This window comes from Bombina bombina, chromosome 2 (genome assembly GCF_027579735.1).
Source record: "Bombina bombina isolate aBomBom1 chromosome 2, aBomBom1.pri, whole genome shotgun sequence".
NCBI classification, from domain to species: Eukaryota; Metazoa; Chordata; class Amphibia; order Anura; family Bombinatoridae; genus Bombina; species Bombina bombina.
In genome coordinates this window covers 1,357,925,206-1,357,951,080 of record NC_069500.1, presented here as the reverse complement: position 1 = coordinate 1,357,951,080, position 25,875 = coordinate 1,357,925,206, and the positions used below count along the sequence as shown (strand labels likewise).

At 35.5% G+C, this 25,875-nt stretch overlaps 1 long non-coding RNA gene across 1 annotated transcript; it reads left to right on the top strand.

Moving 5' to 3' along the window:
* The first annotated feature begins 1,458 nt into the window (after positions 1-1,458).
* Positions 1,459-25,408, top strand: LOC128648301 (uncharacterized). The gene is made up of 3 exons (XR_008400567.1): positions 1,459-1,543; positions 18,441-18,533; positions 25,371-25,408. It is a non-coding gene; the product is annotated as an uncharacterized LOC128648301 (long non-coding RNA).
* The last annotated feature ends 467 nt before the right edge of the window (positions 25,409-25,875 follow it).

Genomic DNA, 25,875 nt, shown 5'->3' with positions numbered 1-25,875 from the left:
GAATGGTCTTATAATTAATACTTGTTAAGAAATGTATTTTCCATGTTAAAATGTTTATCTATAAAAGAGGTGCTACTTATGGCTAATTGAACCTGTTTTTGTTCAGGATCCGGTATTGCTCACTACTCCTAGGACATGCCTTTGTATTAGATATATACGAAACTTGATGTATGTATATGGTTGTGTTGCCATTATATTGTGACATTTTGTTTATGTATGCCATAGCTCCCTCAATAAAAAAGATTTGATAAAAATATAGATATTCCTATATATAGCTGTATATATCTATACTGATATATAATTTTATATATATATGTATAAATATATACTTGTTTATTCATTATTTCATTTTGGGTTATCGCTATGTGTGCAAGAGTGGGGTGTTTTTTTTCAACTTTTTTCTTCATTGACTTCTATGGGGGAATGCGTAAATGCAATCACGATTTTTGACTTTTTGCACAAGACAGATTACCGCTGGAGAAAAAAACTGTTTAATTTCAACTTGTAAGACCAGTGCATCCGAGAAGTGCAAAATGAAAATCCTAGCAGAGTTCTTGCTATAGCGAAAATGCAAAATACCGCTCCACTTTTAATCTAGCCCTAAATTAATCATTGTTTGGATGATGTATTCAGAGCAAAGATTAGCCTGAGAATTATTTGTAATTTTTTTTTAATTTTTATTATTAGAATTTTTATTGCTTTAAAAGATAGATAATCCCTGAATTACCCATTCCCTAGTTTTGCATAACCAACATAGCTATACACTTTTTACCAATGTGATTACCTTGTATCTAAGCCTCTGCAAATTGCCCCCTTATTTCAGCTGACTCCTAGGTAACTCCACATGCATGAGCACAGTATTATCTATATGGCACACATGAACTAACTCTAGTGGTGAAAAACTGTCAAAATGCATTTAGATAAGAGGCAGCCTTTAATGTCTAAAAAATTAGCATATGAACCTCCTAGGTTTGGCTTTCAATTAAGAATACCAAGAGAACAAAGCAAAATTGGTGATAAAAGTAAATTGGAAAGTGGTTTAAAATGACATATTCTGTCTGAAAGTTTATTTTGGACTAGACTGTCCCTTTAAATATTGAAAAAATAGGGTTAAAGTTATGTCCATAAAGCAGTGGGCGCCACCATATTGTAACTTAGGTGACCTTTTCTGCTGCGGCCAATTAGGAATGGTTATAAATGGCTTACTTGAGTGTGCAACCAATGACTGGGTGGAATATAGCTGTGTCTGCACTTAAATTTTTAACATGAATTGGAAAGCCCACAATATTCAGAATTAAATTAGAGGAAAGGAGAAACAAATAAATAATTAAAGTATATTGCAAAGTTGTTTTACTACATGTAATTAAAGAATTTATATTAATATCTTAAAGTATTTAATGTCTCTTTAAGTCTTTGATTGAATTGTCTTATTTCTCTTTCTTTCATATAGTTGAAACACTTCCAACAACAGTAACTCCAAAACCACAAACAACTGTTTGCAAATGCAGACAAGTAACTCCAGCTAAACGCCGCCCAACCAGAGGTATGTCATCGATTTAGATGCTGTGTGTTTATCACCCTGTAAATTCTTCCGAAACAAGTAAAACATAAATACGTTATAAATAAGTTATTGCTGCTCAGGCAAAGACTTGAGGCAGGTGTGGTAAGAATGATATGGCTTACTCAAGCTTTTCCACATTGGCTTTAGTAATTTTAAGATTTTTCTGCAGTCTTGCAGTAAATTGACATAGTGGGCGAGTTTGAAAATAATTTGAATACATCTTGTTCTCTGCAATTGTTTTTCAATATCTAAACCCCACCCATTGCTTGTCTTATTTGTAGGAGCCAATCAGGACTTTTTTACTGGACAAGGCCAGCTATATTAATTTTGTTAGCAAAATATTCATTGCTTTGCCGTTCCTTACCTGATCATCTCTGCTGAAGCCAAATAATAACATATATGTGGCAAGGTTAGGCTTGTGATGCCTGTTATGTTTTCTTCTAGTTGCCAGAACAGGAACAGTTAATTTTCACACCTAAATTACAGGAAAAGGGTTCAAAACAAATAAGATTATAATACTTTTTTTTATTTACTAAACATAATTAAACATGTTATATGACAATCTCATAGTATTCTCATAGCTCAAACAGCCTTTACAAACAGCTTCATACCAAAAAAGTTATTGCCATAGCAGTGTGGGCACAAATGGGTATAGATTAGGCACAGATAATCTGATGGTATTCTCCAACTTCCTCAACTATGGCAACTCATGATTGATAAACTGCAGGTCTGTGTTGATGCCTGTTACACATACACACTTATGTGGGCTTATAATCTTTATCATATGTACATATGCCCTATTATGTTGTGCTTATGTTTTTATAGTACTGTATAGTCCATTTTTTATCATTACAACCACTGAAATTGTGATATGACCCAGATTCAGAAAAAGGGGTTGTTGAAACATTGCAACTTAAAAATTGTGAAATTTATAAAGATTTGAACCGCCCGCAGGTACAGCAGCAAGTTGCAGTTTAGCTCCAATAAAATTAAAGAAGCTGCATCCATCATTTAACCAAGAACACGATGCACTGTGAAAGATAGCAGCTTTACAAAAACACCTTGAAAATATTATAAAACAAATAAAACAGTCCACTATAAAGTATGCACAAAAGAAAACGTGAAAATTGTTAAAGAGGAATTAAAGGGAGCCTCTGCAGACTGGCCCCTTATTTTAGTTATTTTGACAGACTTGCATTTTAGCCAATCAGTGCTGACTCCTAGGTAACTTCACATGCGTGAGCACAGTGTTTTCTATATGACACACATGAACTAACACCCTCTAATGGTGAAAAACGATTAAAATGCATTCACATAAAAGACGGCCTTTAAGTTCTAAGAAATTAGCATATGAACCTCTTAGGTTTAGCTTTCAACTAAGAATACCAAGAGAACAAAGCAAAATTGGTGATAAAAGTAAATTGGAAATTTGAATGCCCTATCTGAATCATGAAATTTTATTTTGGACTAGACTGTCCCTTTAAAGAAATAAAAAACAAGACAACCTTGTTAGCTTTGAACTAGTGAAATTAGACACTTACGGGGCAATATAGTCTTTATTAATACTGCATGCTTGAAAGAAGTTTAAAGGTACAGTGTACTGTAAAATTAGTTTTTGTTTAAAGAACCACTCAGTGCAGTAGAATTGCATAATTAACAAGTGCATAATAATATTTCTAATGACTTCTTATACCAGAGTATAAAATGTATGGTAATAGCTCTTTTAGGTTTAATTATGTATATAAAATAGCTGGTTTTACTCTTTGAAACCACAACCCATTAAAATAGGCTAAGCTTGCTTATAACATTTTATACATACAAAGGCTACCTTATCTTATCTCTGAAAGTATACCAAAGCGCAATACTTTCAAGCTACTGGGAGTACAATTTCTTCTGCTGGCTATGTTGACATATCTTTTCTATAACCAATCTTTTAGTATTTAAACGTTCAGTATAGGTGGCGATACAACTGGCAAAATCAACTATTTCAAATGACAAAATAAAGGTAAAGTGTATATATATATATATATATGTATATATATATATATATATATATATATATATATATATAACAATATTATATGCTCCAGGAAAAATGAATAATTGGGGACACATTAAAGAGGATATGTTTTACAGTATAGTGATAACCCCCAAACATGAATCTATAACATGCAGGGACACCCTCGGCCAGCCCTGTTACTCATATCTGTGAGGTTTCTGAGAGGATACTCATTCTCTCCAGTGGGACTACTTTACCTCAATAAAATATACATTTTCATCAGTATGAGATATCATGTATTGGGGCTCTTAACACAACAATATATATCAATATATGTCAGGAACAGTCACTCATATATTACTAGAGAAGGTAGGGGAAGGGACGCTCTATGAATGTCAAGCGTAATCTTGCCTTAAAGGGACAGTAAACCCCTTGTAATTACAAGACATTTCTGTTTTGTTACTATACGATAACTTATCAGCCAAGCCTTAACATTTTTATAACAAATTAGCATCTTGTTTGCAGCTATTGTTTTTCAATAGCCTAACCCCTCCCACCAATTGCCTTATTTGCAGGAGCCAATCTGGGCTTTAGTCTGCAGACAACATGGTTAGCCACGGTTAGTATAATGTACATTATTTTGCAGTTGTTATCAATTGAAACCAATTAGGGACAGATATATAGCACAGTTAGTCCTAAAAATCTGCAAATTGCAATTCCAGTTCTAAAAATTGCAAAAAAAACTAATTTTTGCATGAGCGAGTCTGTAGCCGATAGTAATGAAGCAGCAGTCAACAGACTTCTTAACATACTACGCCAACTCTTAAGTGGTGACTTTGTGCAATTATAAATGTGGGCAGCATTTAGCAGTCCACTAGCCGCGATGCCGGGCTATGTCCACCCTGTGTTTAGTAAATAAAGCCCATAATCTCTGTTTATCCCATCTAATATAAGTTATACTGTATATTAATTAGAAATTTAAATATATAATAAATAAGGTGGATTTAAATTTAAATATATAAATAAATAAATAAAAAATAAAAAATATATATATATATATATTCTGTGTATATAAAAATGTAACCCATATGTAACATTGTAACTGCATAAAAAAATTATCAGGCTACATACTGTGATTTATAGTAGATGTATAATTTTATTATTATTATTCTTTATTTATAAAGCGCCGACAGATTCCGCAGCGCTGCCCATGGGTACAAGGATAACAGTACAGTGGAGAAACAGTACGATAAGACACAAAATTTTACAGACAAATACAGGGGGAATTGAGGGCCCTATTCCCGTGGGAAGACTAATCTATTATACATTTGTTTCAAATATAAAATACAATGGGCCAGATTACAAGTGGAGTGCTAATTAACTTTCCCACTCGAGCATTAACTGCAATTGTCGGGTTGCGCTGGTATTATGAGCTAAAAGTAAACTGTTTTTGCTTGTGCGCTAAGCCGAATCTAGTATATCCCATGCGCATTCACGTATTCCCTCATAGAAGTCAATAGAGCAAAAAAACACCCCACTCTTGCGCAAACCTGATTGCATATTTTCATGAAAATATTAATATTTCACATTCCAATCTTCTTCACACACAAGAATATGTTCTATTTACCCATAAATAAATATTTATACATATATCTGATGTTTTTTGGTACAATATATATATCTATGCCTATAGATATATACATGATTACATATAGATATAGAAATATACAGATACATGTATAGGAATATCTATTAAGAAATACTTAGAACACATTCTGCTATGTGTAGAACTTTGGAATGTGAATATTTACAGTAAAAATAAACAGTATAACACTATAAAATATGAATATTGCAGACATATGCTTTAACATGTTTTCATCTATTTTACATACATATGTATTTACTCACACACATATATATATATATATATATATATATATATATATATATATATATCCATCTTTAGAGATGTATATATATGTATCTCAATGTTAAAAGGGACAGTCTAGTAAAAAATAAACTTTCATGATTAAGATAGGGCATATAATTTTAAACAACTTTCCAATTTACTTTTATCATCAATTTTGCTTGGTTCCCTTGGTATTCCTAGTTAAAAGCTAAACCTAGGTAGGCTTATATGCTAATTTCTTAGCTCTTGAAGGCCGCCTGTTATGTGAATGCATTTTGGGGAAAAAATCACAACTAGAGTGTGTAAGTTCCTGTGTCCCCTATACATAACATTGTGCTCATGCCCATTGAGTTACCTAGGAGTCAGCACTGAATGGCTAAAATGCAAGTCTGTCAAAAGAACTGAAATAAGGGGGCAGTCTGCAGAGGCTTAGATACAAGGTTATTACAGAGGTAAAAAGTAAATTAATTTAACTGTTTTGGTTATGCAAAACTGGGGAATGGATAAAAAAGGGATTATCTATCTTTTTAAACAATAACATTTCTGGTGTAGACTGAGCATTTAAGGTCCTTTGCCTGCTTTTTTTTTCTAACACCTGAGATCTCATATCTTTGAGCCCTTAAAACTTCTGTGTGCAATATTTTTTTAATAAAACTTTTATGAGTGTAACTATACTTTGTAATGTAGTTTTGATGTGTTTTGTGCAACTTTTTCTTTTTGCGAAACAGTTAACCAGAGCTCTGAAGTCGCAGTAATCATTCTAGCATCGATTACACTCAAGTGATCGTCTTTACTTTCAACTAGTAATACCAGCAGTAAGCCCAATGAGTGCAAACGCCCGTGATAAACCCCTTTTCTTTCATGTAATTGGCAAGAGTCCATGAGCTAGTGACATATGGGATATACAATCCTACCAGGAGGGGCAAAGTTTCCCAAACCTCAAAATGCCTATAAATACACCCCTCACCACACCCACAAATCAGTTTTACAAACTTTGCCTCCGATGGAGGTGGTGAAGTAAGTTTGTGCTAGATTCTACGTTGATATGCACTTCTCAGCATTTTGAAGCCCGATTCCTCTCAGAGTACTGCGAATGTCAGAGGGACGTGGAGAGTATCACCTATTGAATGCAATGATTTTCCTAACGGGGAAGGTTCTCTGTTATCGGTCGTAGAGATTCATCTCCTACCTCCCTTTTCAGATCTACGATATACTCTCATATTCCATTACCTCTACTGATAACTGTTTCACTACTGGTTTGGCTATCTGCTATATGTGGATGGGTGTCTTTCGGTAAGTATGTTTTTATTACTTAAGACACCTCAGCTATGATTTGGCACTGCATTATGCATTTATATAAAGTTCTAAATATATGTATTGTACTTATATTTGCCATGAGTCAGGTTCATTTATTTCCTTTTTCAGATTGTCAGTTTCATATTTGGGGAAAGTTAATATTAAGAAATATTTTTTTCTTACCTGGGGTTTAGTCTTTTTTTCAATTGACTACTTTGTTTCAAATTGCGGGCTGACTTAGGCTCGCGGGCGCGCCAAATGCTACACTTTATTGCGTCATTCTTGGCGCGAGAACTTTTTGCCGCAAAAGGCACATCCGTTGACGCAAGTTTGTCATTTCAGGCGTCGTAATTGACGCAGAGGTTTCACACAGGGTTGCGTCGTTAGTGACGCGAGTGTGTCATTTCCGGACATGGTTACGTTGTGCGTCATACTTGGCGCCAAAACTTTTTTCTTTATTTATTTGCCCCATTGCTGTTTGCCTCTTGCCTTTTTCTATGTCAGAGGGCTATGCTATTTGCATTTTTTCCCATTCCTGAAACTGTCATATAAGGAAATTGATAATTTTGCTTTATATACTGTTTTTTCTTTTACATTCTGCAAGATGTCTCAATCTGATCATGCCTCAGAAGTATCTGTTGGAACTTTGCTGCCTGACATCGGTTCTACCAAAGCTAAGTGCATTTGTTGTAAAATTGTGGAGATTATATCTCCTAATGTCATTTGTATTAGTTGCCATGATAAACTTTTACATGCAGATAGTGTGTCCATCAGTAATAGTACATTGCCGGTTGCAGTTCCTTCAACTTCTAATGTACATGATATACCTATTAATTTTAAAGAATTTGTTACTGATTCTATTCAGAAGGCTTTGTCTGCATTTCCGCCTTCTAATAAGCGTAACAGGTCTTTTAAAACTTCTCATAAAGTTGATGAAATTTCAAATGACCGACAACATAATGAATTATCCACCTCTGATGAGGATCTATCTGATTCAGAAGATCCTTCCTCAGATATTGACACTGACAAATCTACTTATTTATTTAAAATGGAATATATGCGTTCTTTGTTAAAAGAAGTGTTAATTACTTTGGATATTGAGGAAGCTAGTCCTCTTGATATTAAAACCAGTAAACGTTTAAATTCTGTTTTTAAACCTCCTGTGGTTACTCCAGAGTTTTTTCCTATTCCTGATGCTATTTCTGATATGATTTCTAAGGAATGGAATAAGCCGGGTACTCCTTTTAATCCTTCTGCAAGGTTTAAAAAATTGTATCCCTTACCAGCAATTTCAATAGAGTTTTGGGAAAAGATCCCCAAAGTTGATGGGGCTATTTCTACTCTTGCTAAACGAACCACTATTCCTATGGAAGATAGTACTTCCTTTAAAGATCCTTTAGATAGGAAGCTTGAATCTTATCTAAGGAAAGCCTATTTATATTCAGGTCATCTTCTTAGGCCTGCAATTTCTTTGGCTGATGTTGCAGCTGCTTCAACTTTTTGGTTGGAGAATTTAGAGCAACAAGAATTGAATGCTGACTTATATAGCATTGTTCGTTTACTACAACATGCTAATCATTTTATTTGTGATGCAATTTTTGATATTATCAAAATTGATGTTAGATCCATGTCTTTAGCTATTTTAGCTAGAAGAGCTTTGTGGCTTAAATCTTGGAATGTTGATATGACATCTAAGTCTAGATTACTATCTCTTTCTTTCCAAGGTAATAATTTATTTGGTTCTCAGTTGGATTCTATTATTTCAAGATGGTGACTATAAGGACTATTCTGCCTTTTGTTCAGCAAGGACATTATATGTCTACAATAGACTTGCAGGATGCATACCTTCATATTCCGATTCATACAGAACATTATCAGTTCCTGAGATTCTCTTTTCTAGACAAGCATTACCAATTTGTTGCTCTTCCATTTGGCCTAGCAACAGCTCAAATAATCGTTTCAAAGGTTCTGGGTGCCCTACTCTCTGTAATCAGAGAACAGGGTATTGCGGTGTTTCCTTATTTGGACGATATTTTGGTACTAGCTCAGTCTTTACGTTCTGCAGAATCTCGCATGAATCAACTAGTGTTGTTTCTTCGAAAACATGGTTGGAGGATCAATTTACCAAAAAGTTTCTTGATTCCTCAGATAAGGGTCACCTTTTTAGGTTTCCAGATAGATTCAGTGTCCATGATTCTGCCTCTAACAGACAAGAGACATTTGAAATTGGTTGCAGCATGTCGGCACCTTCAGTCTCAGTCATTCCCTTCAGTGGCTATGTGCATGGAAGTTTTAGGCCTCATGACTGCAGCATTGGACGCAATTCCTTTTGCTCATTTTCACATGAGACCTCTCCAGCTTTGTATGCTGAATCAATGGTGCCGGGATTATACAAAGATATCACAATTAATATTCTTAAATCCCAATGTTCGACACTCTCTGACGTGGTGGTTAAATCACCAGCGTTTAGTTCAAGGGGCCTCTTTTGTTCGGCCGACCTGGACTGTGATCAAAATAGATGCGAGTCTTTCAGGTTGGGGAGCTGTCTGGGGATCTCTTACAGCACAATCAATATTTTAGAACTCCGTGCAATTCTCAGAGCTCTTCAGTTTTGGCCTCTGTTGAAGAGAGAACCATTCATTTGTTTTCAGACAGACAATATTACAACGGTGGCATATGTCAATCATCAGGGTGGGACTCACAGTCCCCAAGCTATGAAAGAAGTATCTCGGATACTTGTTTGGGCGGAATCCAGCTCCTGTCTAATTTCTGCGGTTCATATCCCAGGTGTAAACAATTGGGAGGCGGATTATCTCAGCCGTCAGACTTTACATCCAGGGGAGTGGTCTCTCCATCCGGATGTGTTTTCTCAGATTGTTCAGATGTGGGGTCTTCCAGAAATCGATCTGATGACTTCTCATCTAAACAAGAAACTTCCCAGATACCTGTCCAGGTCCAGGTATTCTCAGGCGGAAGCAGTGGATTCGCTGACATTTCCTTGGTGTTATCAACCTGCCTATATCTTCCTGCCTCTAGTTCTTCTTCCAAGAGTGATCTCCAAAATCATCATGGAACAATCATTTGTGTTTCTGGTGGCTCCAGCATGGCCCCACAGGTTTTGGTTTGCGGATCTTGTTCGGATGTCTAGTTGCCAACTTGGACACTTCCGTTAAGGCCGGACCTAGCAGGGAAGTGCACTCAAAAGAGGCAGGGGAGGCAGTGCCTACCCTGCCATATGTGGCAAAAGCTTAATTCAATTTTAATTAAAACAAAAAAAAAAGTAAAAAAAAAAATATTTCCCCCCCATGTAATGCTATGGAGAGGCATGTACAGGAATGCTTCTCTCCATTGCAGTACATGGGTCAAAGGAAAAGCTGTGCTGCAGCGCCACCTGTGTTCTGTCAATATATTAGCAGCAAAAATTGGGACCAATAGAAGGCACCCCTCTTGATGCCTCCTAGCAAGTGAAGGATATATAGATTAATCAGAAGGAGGATGCAGTGAGCAGGGTCATGTGACACAACTGGAAGCTGAGGTAACCTAAGAACAGATAACACCAAGCAGAAGAGTAAAGTAGTATTCTACATCTCTTGTGATTCACAAATTGTGTTCAGATACAGCTCATTAACAGGGGTACAGTAAGTGAGCATAACCCAATACTGACAGGAAGTCAAAGGGCCAATTCAAATTTAAATCCATAATTTAAAACCCGGAGTTTGAAGTTAAGTGTGCAGTGTCCACATTATTTAAATTAAAGTTTTTGACATTGAATATTGCTAAGCCTCCCTTTTTCATGGTTATTTGATTTAATTAGGTACAAACTCCATATATGTTATGTCTGTTCAGTCAGAGGATGCTGTATCTATTTTTATTTTTCTCTGTGTCTCCATTTATTTAAAGACTGCTGTTAACTTGTAATTCACAAATCAATTGAAAGCTGTTGCATTGTGTTTTTAATATGTGCTGCTTTTATACAAGTTTATATTAATAAAAAGGAGATAATGAGTCATTTAAAAAATATATGTAATTATTGCAGTTAAATGTTTTTAGAAATAATGCCACTGTAAAGTAACTGGTTAAACACATAGTCAAAGGGAGACATTTAAAATTAAACTTTCATGATTGAGGTAGAGCATGCTATTTTAATAGACTTTTCTAGTTATTTATATTTTGAGAATTAGCATCAACTGTTACTGGCCCCATGTCAGCAAATCAAGTTAGTTTTTGAAAGGAACATGAAAGTCATAATTACATTTCCATCATTTAGATAGAAATTGCACACAAAAAATAAATAAACTTTCTATTTTACTTTTATTATTATGTACTTCATTATTTTGGTATCCTTTGGTGTCCTTTGTTGAAGAGCATACCTAAGTGGGATGTGCACGTGCGTTTCTTGAACACCATATTGCAGCAGCAGCTGTGTTGGCAGTATTGATAACTTGTGCTTTGTGTAAAATTTCTATGGTAAATTATTTCTATTTTTACAATACAGTAGTGAGTAGAGAAGAGATTGTGTATCATTCTAATTGCTTAGTAACTGGCACTGCGCCACAGAATTGTGTGAGTGTGTATGTAAGCAGAGTGTGTGCGGGTGTCAGTGAGCAGAGTATGTGTGCTTTATTCTCCAGGTAATCAATACATTTCAGATGAGCTGGTGCTTTAGTGCAGTGTTTCTTAACAATGGTCCTCAGGTACCCCCAACAGGCCAGGTTTTCATTATAGCTGAATCAGTGCACAGGTGAAGTAATCAGCTGATCAGTAACTCAGTGGTTACTAACTTGCTCTCACCCATCACCTGATTATGTCACCTGTGCACTGGTTCAGCTATCATTTAAACCTACCCTGTTGGGGGTACTTGCGGCCCTCTGTACATGTGTTTCTACGTCGTATCATATCTAGTGCCTCACCAGCCTCTGACCTCACTGCATGTCACTGGGACCTACTGTCTCAAGGTCCGTTTTTCCATCAGGATCTCAAATCATTAAATTTGAAGGTATGGAAATTGAATGCTTAGTGCTAAGTCATAGAGGTTTCTCTGACCCTGTAATTAATACTATGTTACAAGCTCGTAAATCTGTCTCTAGGAAGATTTATTATCGAGTTTGGAAGACTTACATTTCATGGTGTTCCTCTCATAAATTCTCTTGGCATTCTTTTAGAATTCCTAGAATTTTACAGTTTCTTCAGGATGGTTTGGATAAAGGTTTGTCTGCAAGTACCTTGAAGGGACAAATCTCTGCTCTTTCTGTTTAATTTCACAGAAAGATTGCTACTCTTCCTGATATTTACTGTTTTGTTCAGGCTTTAGTTCATATTAAGCCTGTCTTTAAATCAATTTCTCCTCCTTGGAGTCTTAATTTGGTTTTGAGGGCATTACAGGCTCCTCCATTTGAGCCTATGCACTCTTTGGACATTAAACTACTTTCTTGGAAAGTGTTGTTCCTTTTGGCCATCTCTTCTGCTAGAAGAGTTTCTGAGCTATCTGCGAATCTCCTTTTCTGATTTTTCATCAGGATAAGGCGGTTTTGCGGACTTCATTTCAGTTCTTACCTAAGGTTGTGAATTCTAACAACATTAGTAGAGAAATTGTTGTCCCTTCCTTGTGTCCTAATCCTAAGTATTCTTTGGAAAAATCCTTACATTCTTTGGATGTGGTGAGAGCTTTGAAATATTATGTTGAAGCTACTAAAGATTTCAGAAAGACTTCCAGTCTATTTGTTATATTCTCTGGTTCTAGGAAAGGTCAGAAGGCTTCTGTTATATCCTTGGCTTCTTGGTTAAAGCTTTTGATTCATCAAGCTTATTTAGAGTCGGGTCAGGCCCCGCCTCAGAGAACTACAGCTCATTCTACTAGATCAGTCTCCACTTCGTGGGCTTTTAAGAATGAAGCTTCAGTTGATCAGATTTGCAAAGCGGCAACTTGGTCCTCTTTGCATACATTTACAAAATTCTACCGTTTTGATGTATTTGCTTCTTCAGAAGCAGTTTTTGGTAGAAAAGTTCTTCAGGCAGCTGTTTCAGTTTGATTCTTCTGCTGATGTTTTAAGTTTTTCTTTTCTTCATGAGAATAACTTATATTTTGGGTTGTGCATTAATTTTTCAGCATAGGGCTGTTTTTTATTTTTATCCCTCCCTCTCTAGTGACTCTTGCGTGGAGTTCCACATCTTGGGTATTTGATATCCCATACGTCACTAGCTCATGGACTCTTGCCAATTACATGAAAGAAAACATAATTTATGTAAGAACTTACCTGATAAATTCATTTCTTTCATATTGGCAAGAGTCCATGAGGCCCACCCTTTTCTTATGGTGGTTATGATTTTTTTTGTATAAAGCACAATTATTCCAGATTCCTTTGTTGATGCTTTTTACTCTTTTCTTTATCACCCCACTACTTGGCTATTCGTTAAACTGAATTGTGGGTGTGGTGAGGGGTGTATTTATAGGCATTTTGAGGTTTGGGAAACTTTGCCCCTCCTGGTAGGATTGTATATCCCATACGTCACTAGCTCATGGACTCTTGCCAATATGAAAGAAATGAATTTATCAGGTAAGTTCTTACATAAATTATGTTATCGCTCGTGCACAAACATTTGCGCTCCACTTGTAATCTGGCCTAATATATAAATTTAAAACCGTTTCTCTTATTAAACATTTAGGTATCTTGAATATATTTGTAAAAATCTTGATATGTAATAATTGTGAAAATAATATGACTTGTTTTGACTACATTTTAATCCTTTTAAAAGCATTAGCATCAGAATACTGGTCAGTTAATCCTGTTCTTATAATTGCGGAGGTGAGTGATCAAAATATTTTTGACAATCAAATTGAGATGAAGCTTAATAACACTAGCTAGTATAGTCCAGAGTGCAACACAGAATGCTTGATTAAAGTGCAGCCGTCAGGTACTTTCGTTCTCCTCTAAAATGAAAAATGATACAAGGCACTAAGGCCTGATTCTGTCTCTGGGCTGGTGAGATTCTTTAACCCCTTAACGGCCAAGATGTATCCTCTGCAATAGCGCTTGTCTCGCCGCCAGTGGCAGAACGACTGCGCTATTACAACCTCCCTCCGCCCTTCAGGCATCCTGGAATAGCGCAGTCTCAGTGCTGGCGGTCAGATTTGTGCTATTGAAACCCCAACCTACATTTAAATACCAGCTATGTACAGGGTACGTCACTAATCATTAAGGGGTTAAGAATGCTTACCAGTACTTCTATATTTCTATGGTGGAATTATATAAAGCAACTTTTTACCCTGAAAACTGTGTGTCTCGCTAAGGGGCTTATACTACAGCATTTTTGTATGGGAAGGAGATGCATACATTACAAAAGTGCACAATCAATATTGTAACTAATAAATCATACAAACAAATAATTTAGCCATTCACACAAAAATACTCAGGAAAAATATGTGTGTAAATTACACCAGAATAAATCGTATTAATTTAAGTGCACTATGCAAAAACACATAGAAACTCATAGAAATTCGTAACTATAAGTACAAAATACAAACGGCTAGATTACGAGTTGTGCGTTATGAGTGAAAGAGCAGCGTTATGGCTCTTTTTCACTACTGCTGGTATTACAGGTGTTGTAGTTATAGCTGTATCGCACACCTTTTTGGCCGTCACGCAACTTAACTACCGCACCTTTTTCAATGGAACTTCCATAGCGCTGGTATTACGAGTTTTCCTGTCCGGCCAAAAAGTGAGCAGTACAGCCTTTAACTGAAAGTCACCTGAAAGTCAGTAGTTATGAGTTTTATGTTACAACGCTGTACCATAAAACTCATAACTAAAGTGTTACAAAGTACACTAGCACCCATAAACTACTTATTAACCCCTAAACTGAGGCTCTCCTGCATCGCAAACACTAAAATAAAATTATTAACCCCTAATCTGCCGCTCCGGACATCGCCGCCACTATAATAAACATATTAACCCCTAAACCGCCGCACTCCTGCATCGTAAACACTAGTTAAATATTATTAACCCCTAATCTGCTGCCCCCATTGTCGTCGCCACCTACATACACTTATTAACCCTTAATCTGCTGTCCCTAACATCGCCGCAACCTACATTACTGTTATTAACCCCTAATCTGCTGCCCCCAATGTCGCCGCCACTATACTAAAGTTATTAACCCTTAAACCTTAACCCTAAGTCTAACCCTAACCCTAACACCCACTAACTTTAACCTAATTAAAATAATTCCAAATAAAAATTGCAATTAATACCTAAATTATTACTATTTAAAACTAAATACATACTTACCTATAAAATAAAACCTAAGCTAGCTACAATATAACTAATAGTTATATTGTATCTAGCTTAGGTTTTATTTTTATTTCACAGGTAAGTTTGTATTTATTTTAACTAGGTTGATCAGTTAGTAAATAGTTATTAACTATTTACTAATTACCTAGTAAAAATAAATACAAATTTACCCGTGAAATAAAACCTAACCTGTCTTACAGTTAAACCTAACATAAATTACATTAATGAAATACAATTAACTAAATCACAAAAAAAACACACTAAGTTACACAAAATAAAAAAGAAATGATCAAATATTTAAACTAATTACACCTAATGTGATAGCCCTATCAAAATAAAAAAGCCCCCCAAAATAATAAAACCCCTAGCTTAAACTAAACTGCCAATAGCCCTTAAAAGGGCCTTTTGCGGGGCATTGCCCCAAAGAACTAAGCTCTTTTACCTGGCAAATAAAAATACAAACAACCCCCCAACAGTAAAACCCACCACCCACACAACCAACCCCCCCCCCCCCCCCAAATAAAAACCTACCTAAAAAATCCTAAACTACCCATTGCCCTGAAAAGGGCATTTGGATTGGCATTGTCCTTAAAAAAGCATTCAGCTCTTTTACATTGCCCAAACCCTAAGCTAAAAAAAAATAAAACCCTTAAAAAAACCTAACACTAACCCCCGAAGATCCACTTACAGTTTTGGAAGACCGGACATCCATTCTCATCCAGCCGGGAGAAGTCTTCATCCAAGCGGCAAGAAGTCGTCCTCCAGGCGGGCAGAAGTCTTCATTCAGACGGCATCTTCTATCTTCATTGTTTCAGGCGCGGAGCGGCTCCATCTTCAAGACATCCAGCACAGAGCATCCTCTTCATACAGTCCCAGCCGTACACTGAAGGTTCCCTTTAAGGGGCGTCATCCAAGATGACATCCCTTGAATTCCGATTGGCTGATAGAATTCTATCAGCCAATCGGAATTAAAGGGAAAAAAAATCCTATTGGCTTATGCAATCAGCCAATAGGATTGAGCTTTAATCCTATTGACTGATCCAATCAGTCAATAGGATTGAGCTTGCATTCTATTGGCTGATTGGAACAGCCAATAGAATGCGAGCTCAATCCCATTGGGATTAGATTTAGGTTTAGGAGTTAATAACTTTATTATAGTGGCGGCGACATTGGGGGCAGCAGATTAGGGGTTAATAAGTGTAGTTAGGTGGTGACGAGATTGGGGACGGCAGATTAGGGGTTAATAACAGTAATGTAGGTGGCGGCGATGTTGGGGGCAGCAGATTAGGGGTTAATAACAGTAATGTAGGTGGCGGCAATGTTGGGGGCAGCAGATTAGGGGTTAATAACAGTAATGTAGGTGGCGGCGATGTTGGAGGCAGCAGATTAGGGGTTTATAACAGAAATGTTGGTGGCGGCAATGTTGGGGGCAGCAGATTAGGGGTGTTTAGACTCTGGGTTTATGTTAGGGTGTTAGGTGTAAACGTACATTTTTTTTTCCCTATAGCTCCGTTATTGCAGGTGTTAGGCTTTTTTTTTTTTGCCGGCTCTCACCATTGAAGTCTATGGGGAAATCGTGCAGGAGCACGTCAAAGCAGCTCAAAGCAGCGCTGGTATTTGGGTGCGTTATGGAGCTCAATGCTGCCATATCGCCCGCAAATGCCTGCTTTTTGTAAACTTATAATACCAGCGCTATAGGGAGTGAAATACCACCGAAAAAGCTGCGGTCATTAATTTCCCTATAGCGCTCAAAAATCGTAATCTGGCTGAAAGTGTAATTGTTGTTTAATCGTAAAATGGGCTGAACATGAGCGTTCCATGGGTGTTTATGTCTCTCAAATCCAAGTCTAATTATCTAAACATTTTTTGCCCTTCAGTGTTATCATACTAATCAATCACAAAAAATTCTCTGAAAGGAAAACCTATACATGCTAAATTAACAGTGAATTTAAAGCGACATGAAACCCAAAAAATGTATTTCATGATTCAGATAGAGAATACAATTTTAAACAACTTTCTAATTTACTTCTATTATCTAATCTGTTTTATTCTCTTGGTATCATTTCTTGAAGGAGCAGCTGTGCACTACTGGTTTCTAACTGAACACATGGGTGAGACAATGACAATCAGTTTATATATGCAGCCACCAATCAACAGCTAGAACCTAGGTTCTCTGCTGCACATGAACTTTCCTAGATAAACATTTCAGCAAAGGATAACAAGAGAAAGAAGCAAATTAAATAATAGAAGTAAATTGGAAAGTTGTTTGAAATTGTATTCTCTATCTGAATCATGAAAGAAAAATGTTGGGTTTCGTGTCCCTTTAAGGTACAGCGCACTGAAAACAGTATTATTTGATTTTTATTAGGTGTAATATTAAAGTTGAAACGTGTGCCAGGTTCTCCCTGTGTACTTTGTCCTCCACTGCAAACTTTTACATAGCAGAGAGCTCTAATTTCTATAGGAGACAATTTGCCACTCACAAGGACAGCCCCTGAGAGTGTCTGCTTGGAAAACCATGTCTGGCAATTTTTTTAGAATTGTCCCCTATGTTACATTTTCAATATCCTTCCAATGTTCATGAAAAAAATACACAGTGCTTACATGTCAGTTTCACACAAATAACCAGGAAAACTGACCCTTTTAGGAAAAGTGTGAACTCAGTGTACATTGCCTTTTTAAATGGCATTGTACTGTAAAATGTTCCCCATCTTAAAGGGATAGGAAAGTAAAAATTAAACTTTTAAATTCACTTCTATTTTCAAATGTGCTTCGTTCTCTTGGTATCCCTTGTTGAAAATACGCACATATCCTACACTAGTGGTAGCTAGCTGCTGATTGGTGCCTGCACACATTTGTCTCTTGCGATTGGCTACCTAGATGTGTTCATTTTGCTGCCAGTGGGGCAATGCGGTTCCTTCAGCAAAGGATAACAAGAGAATAAAGCAAATTTGATAATAGAAGTAAACAGGAAAGCTGTTTAAAATTGTATGTTCTATCCGAATCATGAGAGAAAATTTTGTTTTTTTCTATAACTTTAAATGTGTTCCCAATAATCCATTCTACCCAAAGGAGTATATTAAATTATTTACAAATAACTCCTTTAACTTTATTTGAAATAACTGATTTTCCTGTTGAAACTGCTTCTTATACTGAAAATTTCAATACCGCAGTATTGTATACAGCAAAGGTATGTAAACAGGCAGCAGCAGAAATCAACCTCTCAGTTGGGATGGGAGAGAGAAAAGAGTCCAGTCAATTTTAAAAGATTTCAATGAAGCTGCTTTGAATAAAATTCCGTTACTTGCGTGAATACATTGTCCCTTTGTTCTTAGATTTTTGCTAAATATTTACCTAACATTTACATTTTTGTGTTGTTTTTACATTTAGGTCTGTCGTGCAGTGCAGTAATATGGGCGCCTCTGGCAGCTTTAATTGCTTTTCTACTGATATTCCTGGGATATTGCATTTTTCATACACATCGTAAGTAATTCATGTGTTTCCAGTCTCTGTACAGGACACTAATGACCAACCAGTATTACTCCAGTAGGCTCATATATGGCCCCAAGTCCTTGAAAAGAACATTAAGGGCTAGATTACAAGTGAGGGGCAAAGGTCTTTGCACAAGCGATATTGTGTTTTCGCAGGCCTTTTTAATTGTGCTGATATTACAAGTAGAGTGAAAATGCAATTTCGCTAGTGCAATTTGATTAACGCTACGATTCTTACCGCAAACCTAGAGCTGTGGTTAACTGTTTACGAAATTAAAAAGTTGCACAAAACACTTCAAAACGCTATCAAATAAAAAATATTCAAAAATAATATTGCATACAAAAGTTATAAGGGCTCAAAGATATGAGATCTCAGGTGTTAGGGAAAAAAAGCCAAAGGACTTTAACATAGAGATACATACATATACATTGCTAAAGATGTATTTGTATGTATACAGATATGTTTAACTATGTATTTACTGTAAATATGTCACATTACAATGTTCTACACATAGCCAAATATGTTCTATGTATTTATAAATATATATATATATATATATATATATATATATATATCTGTATTCTGTATATCTATACCTATATATAACCATCTATATACAGTATACTGTATAGGTATAAATATATATATATCTGTATACTGTATATCTATACCTATATATAACCATCTGTATACAGTATACTGTATAGGTATATATATATATATATATATATATATATATATATATATATGTATACTGTATATCTATACCTATATATAACCATCTATATACAGTATACTGTATAGGTATAAATATATATATATATATATATATATATATATATCTGTATACTGTATATCTATACCTATATATAACCATCTATATACAGTATACTGTATAAGTATAAATATATATATATATCTGTATACTGTATCTATACCTATATATAATCATCTATATACAGTATACTGTATAGGCATAAATATATATCTGTATACTGTATATCTATACCTATATATAATCATCTATATACAGTATACTGTATATATATATATATATATATATATATATATGTATAATGTATATCTATGCCTATATATAATCATCTATATACAGTATACTGTATAGGTATAAATATATATATATATATATACATCAAAAACAAGCAGCACTCCAAAGGTCTTATATCCATATGTCACCTTTATTTATGTGAACGTTTTCGGGCTACAAAGAACCCGTCCTCAGACTTACAAGGTTCGGGTTCTATATCTATACCTTTATATAATCATCTATATACAGTATACTGTATAAGTATAAATATATATAGATATCTGTATACTGTATATCTATACCTATATATAATCATCTATATACAGTATACTGTATAAGTACAAATATATATATATATATATATATATATATATATATATCTGTATACTGTATATCTATACCTTTATATAATCATCTATATACAGTATACTGTATAGGTATAAATATATATATATATATATATATCTGTATACTGTATATCTATACCTATATATAATCATCTATATACAGTATACTGTATAGGTATAAATATATATATATTTTAAAAACCATTAGATATATGGTGAAATATTTAATTATGAATAAAAGAAGATATTCCGTTATGTTAAGAACATTGTAATATGAAATATTAATATTTTCATGTCGGGTTAGAGCAATTGTGAAAATGTTATGGTGTTTGTTTGCGTGATAGTCAGATGGTTTTTTCCACTTTTTTTTCTTCATTGACTTCAATGGGGGAATACCTGAACGTGCACGCAATATTGTAAATTCCTTTTTATCCGCTAGTCAGGTTACCGCTTGTGCAAAATACTTTTACTTTAAACCTCCACACTAACAAGACAGTATCAAATTAGGTAATTAAAAAAATAGATATTTAAAGGTACAGTCTAGTCCAAATTAATCTTGATTCAGATAGGGCATGCAATTTTAAAGAACATTATGCAAAACTGGGGAATGGGTAATAAAGGGATTATCTATCTTTTTAAACAATAAAAATTCTCGAGCAGACTGTCCCTTTAACTAAAAAAAAAAATACTATTCTTCAAACATGTTAACAATGTAAAAAATTTTTTTTTTTAAGAAAGAACTAAAATGTGACTGTTTAAATTGATATTTAAACTAACAGGAAATGCTATTTTAATCACTTGCTGGTGAGGACACCTCTATAAGCATTAAAAAAAAAAAGTATTTATTTTAATATAATAATTATAATACCCTCTCATAGATGTAACAAGCAAAAACATACTTTAACAGCACTTTAAATTTGACAGCAACTGGATTTTCTCACAGAACATCTTTGATTTAATCAACTTTGTGCAGAGCACTGTAATTGGGTAAAGCTGTATTATTGCTAAGACTGATTTAAAGGGGCATTATACACCAAAATTATTATAGGTGTAGATAGAATATGAATATTGACATGCAGGGTGTTTCACTGAATATGTATACCTGAGTACCATACTCTAATCACTGAGCTATTGTTTCCCCCTCACTCCCTAACGAACTGCCTACAGACAGGAAGTCACTATATGAAGTCTGCTGATAAACGGTTGTTTTATTTGTAAAATAAGAAGAACAGTAAAAGAGATACACAGGACTGTCTAAAACTCTCCTGCTATGTCTGTCTCCCACCTCCTCCGGTAACACTGAGCAGCTTCTCAGTGGAACTGCATGGTAAGGGGTTTGGTCAGATGTATGTGTCTGACAGAAGGTTTGGTTGCAGGACTAGTAGTAGGGTCTGATTTGAGTATGTGGCTGACAGAAAAGCTAGAGGGTTAGCGTTTTTTTCAGATGAATGTGTCTGACAGGAGGGTTGCAGGGCCAGTGGTCTGGTCTGATTTGAGGATCTGACTGACAGAGCAGCTACAGGATTATGGTTGTGGTCTGATGTATGCAGGCTCGGACTTGGATTCAAAAGCAGCCCTGGAAATTTTGAAGATCAACTCTATTTTCCATTGAGTCTGTAGAATGCACATGCCCTATTTTTCACAAGAGGATTACTGGGATACTTCTTTACCCCAATATTTTTTTCAGAATTAAATTATATTAGTTTGTAATGGAAAAAAAGCCAGATTGTTGTTATATACACACCTTGCAACCCAATTTCATCTATAACTCATTTGATTATTCATAGTGTGATCAGGGGAACACACTCAAAACACTGTGTCACTCTCTCCCAGTGTGACTTACTAGACAATAGAAACCATTCAAAGTAGACTACCAAATGGTACCTGGTTTATGAAAAAGAACTTATGAGGAAATACTTTGTGACTTTAATAAATATAGTTCTCAGGAGAAAAGAGGTGATACAGTTGCATCACCTCACCACCAGCAGCAATACATTCTTGTAGCTGGTCAGCCCAGTGGGAAATCTCCTGTTGTATTAGGCCAATCCAGCCTTGGATATATGCAGTGGACAGAAAAGTTGCATGACCAGGTTTCTGGTGGGTGAATATTTGCATTGCACCATGTGAGCTGTCCTGCCTTTACATGTCCAGGCCTATTATTGAATATTGATATACATTTGCAGAAAACTAGGTGAAAGAGTTTTATTTATTGCAAGACTGCAGAAAACTCTTGTAATCCAAGGTGTTTACTGTCCCTTTAAGTTTACTTTTAGTACCAGAGTATATCAATTCATCATAGAATTTGCAGATTATTTACGTAGCCTGTGATTGATTGCATGGATGCACCAAAAAAATAAACATATTTTTTTTTAAGTTCTCTGTACAAACCCACACATATCTAGTAAAGTAAATAATGGAATCATTTCTTACCACTAAATGATAGGTTCTGAATATCTCTAGTACATGTGAACATGCCATTTAGTGGTAATATCAGACGAATCACAGACACTGGAGCGCACTCTGCGGTCTTTCTATAGTATCGGAAGTAAAACATCTGATTGGCTGTACTACCCACCAATGCAGAACATAGAAAAGCAGTATGGCAGAGTACATCTCTTAAACATTTAGAGCGTGTGGCGCGCAAACGATTTTGCAAGGGTTTTCTCAATCGTTTGCGCTCAATTTAATTTTGCTCTGAAGTTACAAGTTGAGTGCAATACACTAGAATCATTACTGCGATTTCAGAGCTGTGGTTAACTGTTTGGCGAAAATAAAAAGTGTCACAAAACACACAAAAGAAATTACAAAGTACAGTTACACTCATACTGTATTAACTCTGTCTAATAAAATTATTTAAAAAAATATTTACACCCAAAAGTTATAAGGGCTCAGAGATATGAGATCTTGGGTGTAAGGGCTTTAACATTGAGATACATACAGATACATGTCTAATGATGTATTTGTATATATATATATATATATATATATATATATATATATATATATATGTGTGTGTGTATAAATATGTATTAATGTATTTATATGTGTATATATGTATTTACAGACATATATACACATATAAATACATATGTATACATATATAGACATGTATATACCTTTTTGCCGTTAAGTAGAGGAAAAGATGTTAAAACATATTTATGCATATTTATGCAATATTCCTATTTATTTAAATTTAATGTAAATATTTCACATTCAAATGTTCTGTAACAGAACAGAATATGTTTTAAGTATTTCTAAATAGATTTTTCTATATATATCTATACCTATATATAATTTTATATATATATATATATATATATATATATATATATATACAGTGGGGCAAAAAAGTATTTAGTCAGCCACCAATTGTGCAAGTTCTCCCACTTAAGAAGATGATAGAGGCCTGTAATTTGCATCATAGGTATACCTCAACTATGAGAGACAAAATGTGGAAACAAATCCAGACAATCACATTGTCTGATTTGGAAAGAATGTATTTGCATATTATGGTGGAAAATAAGTATTTGGTCACCTGCAAACAAGCAAGATTTCTGGCTCTCACAGACCTGTATCTTCTTCTTTAAGATGATCCTCTGTCCTCCACTCATTACCTGTATTAATGGCACCTGTTTGAACTTGTTATCAGTATAAAAGACACCTGCCCACAACCTCAAACAGTCACACTCCAAATTCCACTATGGTGAAGACCAAAGAGCTGTTGAAGGACACCAGAACCAAAATTGTAGACCTGCACCAGGCTGGGAAGACTGAATCTGCAATAGGCAAGCAGCTTGGTGTGAAGAAATCAACTTTGGGAGCAATAATTAGAAAATGGAAGACATACAAGACCACTGATAATCTCCCTCGATCTGGGGCTCCACGCAAGATCTCACTCCGTGGGGTCAAAATGATCACAAGAACAGTGAGCAAACATCCCAGAACCACACGGGGGGACCTAGTGAATGACCTGCAGAGAGCTGGGACCAACGTAACAAAGGCTACCATCAGTAACACACTACGCCGCCAGGGACTCAGATCCTGCAGTGCCAGACGTGTCCCCCTGCTTAAGCCAGTACATGTCCGGGCCCGTCTGAAGTATGCTAGAGAGCATTTGGATGATCCAGAAGTGGATTTGGAGAATGTCATATGGTCAGATAAAACCAAAGTAGAACTCGTCGTGTTTGGAGGAGAGAGAATGCTGAGTTGCAACCAAAGAACACCATACCTACTATGAAGCATGGGGGTGGCAACATCATGCTTTGGTGCTGTTTCTCTGCAAAGGGAACAGGACGACTGATCTGTGTACATGAAAGAATGAATGGGCCATGTATCGTGAGATTTTGAGTGCAAACCTCCTTCCATCAGCAAGGGCATTGAAGATGAAACGTGGCTGGGTCTTTCAGCATGACAATGATCCCAAACACACCGCCCAGGCAATAGAGTGGCTTCGTAAGAAGCCTTTCAAGGTCCTGGAGTGGCCTAGCCACTCTCCAGATCTCAACCCCATAGAAAACCTTTGGAGGGAGTTGAAAGTCTGTGTTGCTCAGTGACAGCCCCAAAACATCACTGCTCTAGAGGAGATCTGCATGCAGGAATAGGCCAACATACCAGCAACAGTGTGTGACAACCTTGTGAAGACTTTGCCAACAAAGGATATATAACAAAGTATTGAGATGAACTTTTGATATTGACCAAATACTTATTTTCCACCATAATTTGCAAATAAATTCTTTCCAAATCAGACAATGTGATTGTCTGGATTTGTTTCCACATTTTGTCTCTCATAGTTGAGGTATACCTATGATGAAAATTACAGGCCTCTCTCATCTTCTTAAGTGGGAGAACTTGCACAATTGGTGGCTGACTAAATACTTTTTTGCCCCACTGTATATATATATATAGAGGTATAAATATATATTTGTTTAAAAAAACATCAGATATATGTAGAAATATGTATTTATGAATAAATAGAATATATTGCGTTACATAAAGAACTTTGGAATATGAAATATTCATAATTTCATGTGGGGTTAGTGCAAATGAGAATATGTGATGGTGTTTGCGCAAGAGTGGGGTGTTAGTTTTTTTCCACTTTTTTTTCTCCATTGACTTCTATTGGGGAATAGGTGAACATGCACTCAATATTCTAAGTTCAGATTTGTGTGCTAGTCGGGTTACCGCTAGAGCAAAAACAGTTTCCTTTCCTTTGAAATACCAGCGCAACACGACTAGCGCAAAAAATCTTAATATAGCGGAGTTTTCGCCATAGCAAAAACGCAAAATACCGCTCCACTTGTAATCTGGCCCATACAGTTTGTAAGCAATACAATCATTACAATACATCACACACAATATTAGTTAAGTGTCCCTATAAATATATGTAAAAATAAGAAAATATTTAAAATATAATATTATTCCTTTTTTTTCCAGGCATCTACAAGAGATCACGTCTTTTTTTCAAGAAACGGTAATTATATTTTGTGAAGTGTTGTCAGATCTAAATGGTAGTCTGAAGTGGAACCACCTCACACAAGTGCTGCAGACGCTTCTATTCTTGCAAATGTTCTATTCCTAATCAGAAGCTTTTTAATATTATGCACATGAAGCCCAGAACATGTCTTATATTCTAGTTTGTACAAACGTTCATCTCTTTACTGATCACAGTTATAATCAGCTACTAGTAATTTATGAGGTTGTTACATAACTAGTATATTGGGCTTTATTGTCCCAGCGTATATTATTTATTATATTTTATCTATAGAGCAGTAACAAATTCTGCAGCAATGTCCATCGGATATAAGTAAAACAATGAAACAATACTTATAAGAGACAAGACAAAATTTGTCAAATACAGGAGGAATTGAGGGCCCTATTCTTTTGGGAACTTACAATCTATAACGGTAGGAGAATCAGAAACAGAAGGTGACGACTGCGA